At 42.5% G+C, this 7,694-nt stretch overlaps 1 long non-coding RNA gene across 1 annotated transcript; it reads left to right on the forward strand.

Moving 5' to 3' along the window:
* Positions 1-802: 802 nt before the first annotated feature.
* On the forward strand, positions 803-2,704 carry LOC148052157 (uncharacterized). Its single transcript, XR_015698778.1, has 3 exons — positions 803-1,197; positions 2,192-2,323; positions 2,451-2,704. It is a non-coding gene; the product is annotated as an uncharacterized LOC148052157 (long non-coding RNA).
* Positions 2,705-7,694: the final 4,990 nt, after the last annotated feature.

Here is a 7,694-nt window from a genome sequence, read left to right on the forward strand (position 1 = left end):
AGCCACTCAGGTTTTGCAGAGCTGTACAGCCCTTTCTACCACCGAAACACCTAGGTAAAGAAAACAAATAACACCTTTTCTTCCCTTTACTCTTTAAAAAGGTTTCTCGCCTTAAGTTGCATACATCCAGGTCTTCAGAGAATAATCCTCAGGTCGGTGCTAACTCACGGGAAGCATTTACATGGCATGACAGGGGAGAAAACCCTGGTCATGGAGGTGGCACTGAATTGTATACCATGGACAGGGAGTCAGAGGACATGCGATGGGTTCATGTGTCTGAAGGAGGAGAAGGCAAGGTTTGTATTTTGGGCTTTTTTTACCTTACTTATGCCTCTGCAGAGGTAATAACTAAATTTGAATATACCTCTTCCACATGCAGAGGTATAAAAATCTGAAGCTCTGAGACTGGTACATTCTTAATGGGACGTTTTTAGGAGAAATAAGAATTGAGGGAAGAAAAAAACTGACAAAAAATAGCAGGATTTTTTGGCTAGAGATAAGCAGAGGTACAACTCTCTTACACACACACAGACACACACACAGACACACACCCTCAGAAGGTACCTCATAAGCCTTAAAGCAGTCGCTCCTGAGCAGACCTCAGACCCTCCCATGAAGCGGCGGGAAACACGGCAGGCCCGGAGGCCCTGTCGCTGGGCAGCCAGGTGCTGCCGCTAACAATCCTAACGGTCCCAACGGTCGCGGATAACGGCCCCGCCGCCGCAGCCGCCATCCTGCGACCGGCCGGGCCATCGCTGAGGGGCGCTGGGGAAGAAGGGTGGCTCTGGGCTGCCTGCGGGCGCCTGCCTGCCGCGGGGAGGCGACCGGCGGTTGGGCTCCGGGTTTTCTCCGCGTGAAGAGAACTCTGCAGGCGTTTCACCCCCGTCGTTCCGGGCTCGCGGTTCTCTCAGCTGCGGGCTCACCAGGCCGCTCTGCTCGCCCTTGGCGGTGCCGGGCTCCAGCCTCGGGCGCGGGCGGGGGGTGCCGAGTGCCCCGGGACGCCCCATCCCCGGCCACAATCCCTTGCAGGCGGCTGCAAGCCGGCGTAGGCGGCAGGCTTAGCCCTGCCGTTCCCCTCCGGCCGTGGCCGAGCCACGGCAACCGGCTGCTTGGCCCCACAGCGAACCCTTTCTGCCAGTTTCAGCCCAAACCCCCTCCTTGGTAGAGGTGGAAGTTTTCCTCAGGAAAGCCATCCATGTAAGTGTCCTTAGTACCACTCGTTAGAAGAGGGCTTTAGTGTAAATATTTCTTTGGCTGTACTTGGTCATCTTTCTTGTCCTTTGTAATCCTCTTTTGTCATGTGCATACTGCTTGTGGGCCAGGGCTTTACCCTTTTCTGCTCTTTGCCTTGTTACGGCCCTGTCTTCCATGTGTGGGAGTTAGGCTGCGTTTATTTAGAGATGTGAAAGCATGCATCAAGCTCTGTATTTCTTCACTGTGGTCAGACAGAAAAGGGCTGAATGCTATCTGGCTATCACTACTTACGTAATGAAAATATTCCAGTGTTGCAAGAGCAAGAGAGCCCTCAAGTACTTTGGTGTTTTTGCTTCCTCTGAGTTGTGTGTCTCATTAGAGTTAAACGTATCATTTCATACACCATCACAGCCGAGTTCCACTTGGGTAACGTGCATCCAAATTTGCTGTATATCCATATGAGGTATTTATCATTGTGCATATTAAGAGGGTATTCACTAACTGTGCTTGCATATGTTTCAGCCCTTAGTTGGCTTTCAAATTTGTGATTTCGCTTTCATCTTCATTTTATAGTAGATAATTCTGACCTACTCATTAAATTTAATGAGTAATCACACTGGCTAGCTGCTGTTTCTACATGGTACACTTGAGCATACAGTCATCAGAAAGATTATGCAAAACATGAGAAATGAATGCGCACATGCAAAACTGCATAATGCCTTGAAGTAGTCAAGAATCATTTAATCAGGAAATTTTTCAGGTATCACCAGTTGATGTGTACTGTCCTTTTTTAGGTTTTTTTATTGCTTTCTCCAGGAAAATTGTCATGGAAAGATGCGACACTAGTTCAAATGGTTCCTCGAGATACCATGGCTTTGTTTTGAGGTTAATATGTTTAGAAAATGTAATAGACCAACTTTAATGTGCAGAGGGAGGTTTCACAGAGTCATCAGTGTGAACTGATCTCCCTATTGTTTTCATCTGACTTTTGTTGCAGAGACAGTCCTCCGGAGGATCCTAGCTCTGCCTGACCCATGTGCTTCTCTGTGGTAGGAAAAGGACACAGAAACTGCGCAGCCCTTGCCATTGCCTGTGCCGAATCTGGATGTCTAGATGGGCTTTATGTTTTGTGAGTCTGGCAGCATGTTAGTGTGGCTGTATATTGATTTCCCAGCCTGCTCCCCCTCCCTCATCGTCCTTTCTCCCTCCTTCAAGTACCCGACCTTAAAAGTTAAGCCTCTCGTTCCCTTTCTCAGATGTCCTGTACTTTTCAGTGCCACAATAAAATGTGGCTGCTCCGTGAGAATAGAGCTCCTGCAGAGGAAGCAACGTCAGGAATGTCTGCTGAAGACAGAGGTGTGCTTAGGAAGGGAGCCAGCAATCACCTGGGATGCTCCCAGGCTGGACCATAAAGATTTCTCACCCTCCTGCCCTGGGTTGAGGAGAGGAGGGAGCCAAGTTCCTTTTCCCATGTATTTCCCCACCGCTTCCTTATTTCCTTATTTCCTTTTGTCCCCTGCATTTTTCTCCTTTCTGTTGTATGCTGAGAACTATTTCTGTTTGGTTTTATTGTGCCTTTCTTTTATAGAGATGCCTTTATTCAACTGTCAGTATTGTATTCATCTGCTGTACCCCAGCACACGGGGAAACAGTCTCAGTGTAGATACCAGTGGACTTCTTCCTACCAGTCAAATATTTTCAGTCACTTTGAAGAAAAACACCTTATAATTTCAAATGGAAACTTCACAATTAAAAAAAAGGGGAGAGGCGGGGAGGTGAAACATACTTTGTTCAGAAATGGAAGTGCTGTGGAAATTTTTTACCAACTAAAATTCCATTTTTGGCCCTCTCTGACAGTGAACAGCTTTGATCTTAATATCTGTGCATTGAACAAGCCTGCAGGCCTAGAGCAAAGTGGGTATTTCTGAAATTCTTCTGAGGAATAACAAAGGGATAAGTGATCCCTATACATCCAAATCAGAAAGTTACGGAATAGTGAATGTTATGAAGATTATATATTTAGGCATTCTCCAGAGCCTGAGCCTTCACATTGTGCTGTGTTATCTTGTGAGCCAATTTGGGCAACAGGACCACAAAGCAGAGCTACCTTCTCACCTGAGCTGACTTTGAGATGATATTCTAATAAAAAAAGGCATAGGCTCCAGAGACTTATGAATAGAATATAAAACCTCAGCTATTTTTGTTAGTATTTGACAGAAAGAAGCTTTTATGTCAATAAAAATAACTTCATTCTAAATCTCTTCGCTTCTCATTCACTTAACATACTTTATGTTCTGCAATGAACAGTGCCTGCTCTAGAAGTCATTCACATCAATGATAATACCCTCACTGACTTCACTGGGCTTTCTGTGTAAGATTCCGAGTAAACTAACAAATAACAAATCAGTATCTCTGTTTCAGAAACACTAATTGTATTGGAATGTTGTTGTTACTTGTTAGTCAGATCCTGAGTTCAGTTCACAATTTCAAAATTTAGTTAATATTTTCCATTTAAAAACACAGGTTTATAGCTCTGCTCTAGCTATGTTTACTTTTTACTTGTGCTAGGAACTACCAAGCTTGCAGGCTATGCGTCCGGAGGCCGCACAGCAGTATGGCCTGGCGTTGCTGCAGCACATGGTGTGCTGCGGCCATTTTCAAGATCTGTGACTGTAAGATATTTCAGGGTGAGATGGGAACTGAGTGGGAGGCTTCTGTGTTCATTTCTGGTCATTAGGATGACCTGGGGACTCTGGGCAGCCTTTTTGTCCCAGCCCTGTGCACTCAGAAAGGTTCTTTTAGTTACCCATTACATCCTTACTACAGTGAAAACACAGCAGAAGATCCAGTTTAGAGAACTTCTGGGGCTAGAGAAGAATTAATTTGGTTTTCTTCTTGCAGATTATTTTACTGACCACCATTTAAGGCATAAAGCGAAGGCCAGAGCACAAAATTAGAAGATGGCTTTGCAAGCTGTTAAAGAACTCTGACAGGTACTTACATCCAATCTTTGTTAATGTACACAGAAGAAGAAATGATGATAAATGTTCCATCAGCTATTCTGCTTACTGCATCATTTGGAAAGTGATTAATTTCCCATTTCCTTGTTATCTGTTGAGGGCTTATTGACACTGTTTGTGGCAGATATTTTTTGGTTTAAAATCATGAAGGAGGTTGAGTGATTATCCTTGCTGAGCCTTATGTTGCTCTGAAAATACCAGCTGAGTATGAGAAAACGCAATAACGTTAGTCACTTGGGTGTAGAATGGCTGACAATCAGGAAATTGAAAACTACTGCTACTATTAGATTGTAATAGCTCGTGAAATGTATACTAGACATGGAAGGGCAATCAAGTAGTCAGCATCATCCACCAAAATGCAGATTACCAAATGATGATGAAAGGAAATCAGATAACAGACTCAAGGTTCTTCTTGGAGAGTAAACTCTGGACTTGAACAGAACAACTGGCACCATCAAGAAAGGGAAGATAAACCAGATGTATTGACTTATTTGTGGATGTTATCGTAACCCACTGACTGGGCCCTTGGTCGTCTCCTGTTCACACAAATTATGTTTTAGTAGTGTACAATGTAATGGCAGCATATTGGGTGGACTGAATTTTAATTTTCATCCGCATTTTAAACACGGTGCAAGCTGGAGTTCTTTTATGCTTCAGCAAGACTTAGCTACAATGTCTTTTTGACGTTAAAAAAAAAAAAAATTCTTAGATCATACCAGGGAGCAGAGAAGACACTCAGATCCCAGTCCTGCTGCTGAATTCTTAACAACTTCTTTCTGTCTTACTGAAGTTAGATGTGTTTTGACGGAGATCACTTCTCCACCCTTGAGAAACTGGAAACAAAGTCAAGGTCTGGCAAAGCTCCTGCAAGAACCTAGACAAAACATGTCCACGGTAGCATTGTAGGCGTTGGCTCCATCCTCTCTCATGAGAACAGAGCCTTCATTCACGTAGCTGAGAATAAACCAAGCCCAGTTTTGGCTAGAGCAGCATGTCTGAATATCTGTATGCTTGCAGCCTTCTTCACTTGCACTAATCTTCGGTGCCTTATTGAAAACAAAATGAATGAATAGCTTTAGAGCAGTCTACTCCTTTGCAATAATCTTGGCATTGCTTTTTACCGAATTAACAATGAGCCTCTTTCTTTGATAATTTATATGCCTAGAAAAGGAACACAAACAAGACACCTTTCCAGGTAAATATAATAGATGTGACATTTAATATCCTGTCTTTGTCATTTTCAAGGTATTTTTGGTGTGTGTACAATAGAAGATGCTCATTCACAGAAAAATGAGTGTGCTTGTAATTAATAGAAAATCAATTGCTATTAAGGCATCTCTTACCAGTCATTAGCATGTGAAGCTTCACTTTATAATTAACAAAGCTGTTCCCAAGGGGAAGGATCTTTCTTAAGCAAATAACTGTGCTTATTTTTTGAAACAGATGGTAGCTTTTTGTGTCACAAGGTGACTGTTGATGTTAGCCATAATGACTGCCCACTTAGACTGAAAAAATTATCTTCATTACATTTTATGAAGTTTTCCAAGAGATGTGCCAGTCATGATGAATTGATATTGCCCTATCCTGGATTAGAAAGAGGAAAGGAGAGAGAGAGAGAAGAAACTCTACATCTAACACACAGGGGACAGTTTATACATTTATAGTCGTAGCTTGCCATATAAATCTGTCGCATGTCCATGTTATTCTGGACAGAACGTTACCTCAATCTGTAATATTTGTTGGCTTGTGTTTGCTGTGTGCCTACTTACTCCTTTTCCATGCAACATGACAGCAACATCTGTATTTGCAGGGAAAAAACCATATACCAGCTCCAGTATGGCTTTTCTCCGTTTAGGGACAGGCTCGAAGCAAACTTTCAAGAAAAACTGCCCAGTCTGCTGTGAGGTAGGGTGAAACCTCAAGATCGCAGAATATCCAAGTTCTCTTTTGTCAATTTCTAGAGGTAAAAAATCCAGATGTCATATAGCAATTTCAATCTTTTTGTGATTACACAGGTTTTTAATTTGTGGTGTGAAAAATATTGATCCTTATTTTCTTATGGACTTGGTTGAGTAAGGAGTTTAGCTTGCATAGTTTTGGAGTGGGTATTTTTTTTTTTATAGCAGCATATGATGAATCTGAGGTTTTATGTTTTTATGGCTAGTAGGATTTGACTACAGAATCTGAAGTTTATTTCATAGAAAGACTAATGTGAAATTTCTTTCTGTTCTGAAGAGTGCTCTTTTTGTTTGTTTTTTTTTTAAGCACTGCTAATATGAGACTTCTGTTGAGGGGAAAAAATAGGTAGCATAGTTTTTGCTTGAAGGCAAAAATATATAATGGCAATTTTTTCCCCTTTAATCAGAAACTTTGAGAGAAGAACAACAGCACATTGAAACAGAGAATGGACAAAGAGGAGTTAGAATAACTAGTGGTGGTGAGTAGCTGTCATGACAAGGATAAATAGTAAGGTACCTGGCTAAGACCTTAAGAAGGGCTAAAGAATAAACCTGATGAGTCCTTGCCTGAGAGGTGTAGAAGACTCAAGCTGTTTTCCTCCTTTGGGATGTTGTCAGCATCAACCTTGGCAATATACTTCAACTAATTCTGGAAAAGAGCTGTGTTCATTTGGCTTCTTGCATACACCATTGCACTCTTGGAAACGCTCTTCTCCTGCAGCCTCGTCCTGACTCTGCCAAATCACAATCATCTTTATTTTTTTACCCAAATCACCCTAAAGCACCTGACTCAGAAGTGTTATTTTTTTTAGATAGGCTTGAACAGCTCAGCACCTAACTTAACCTAGCCCACTCGAGCAGCAGAAAGTAGTTGCTCCTCTGCCAAACTTATTGGTGCTGTTTTCACAGCTGTCGTGGACATAACCAGAGATCATAAAGAACAGTTAGCAGATTAAAAAAATATAAACTTGTTTTGGAGGCGGCCCCAGATGACATATGTCATGTCTCTAGCTTGGACCCATCACCAGTTCTGGTGATCCACTAGTTCCACTATCTAAAACAAGGTACTGGAAATTTTGTGTTCCAGTAATTGCTAGGTCTTGGTCTAGTTCTGGTCTTCCATTTCCCATCAATAAGTAGGGTCATTTGCCTACCTACCTTATGGGATCCTACAAGGATAAGCATGAGACTGTGAAGCACTCAGGCTTTGGAGGTTGTAAGAGAGTGGCTGGGGAAAGAATATCAGGTTCCTATCTAGTCTTTGATAGTATTACATGGACTGCTGCAGCTACAAATCCATACAAACTGAATGTGAAATTATCAGCCTTGCTGCATACTGTGAATGGCCAGAGCAGCATCTTTTCTATTAACACTTCCCTTCCCAGTGCTGTTGCCCAGTGCTTGCCAGGACATGTAGTAAGATTACTTTTTTTTGAGTCTGGATGGTCTGGAAGCAGAGCAAAGTTACAGTAATAACAGTGGGTGAGTTTTGGAATTGAAAAAAGAGAATGACCAATCCAGG

This window comes from Nipponia nippon, unplaced genomic scaffold, assembly GCF_047370975.1.
Source record: "Nipponia nippon isolate SJK-2023a ecotype South Korea unplaced genomic scaffold, ASM4737097v1 scaffold_5, whole genome shotgun sequence".
NCBI classification, from domain to species: Eukaryota; Metazoa; Chordata; class Aves; order Pelecaniformes; family Threskiornithidae; genus Nipponia; species Nipponia nippon.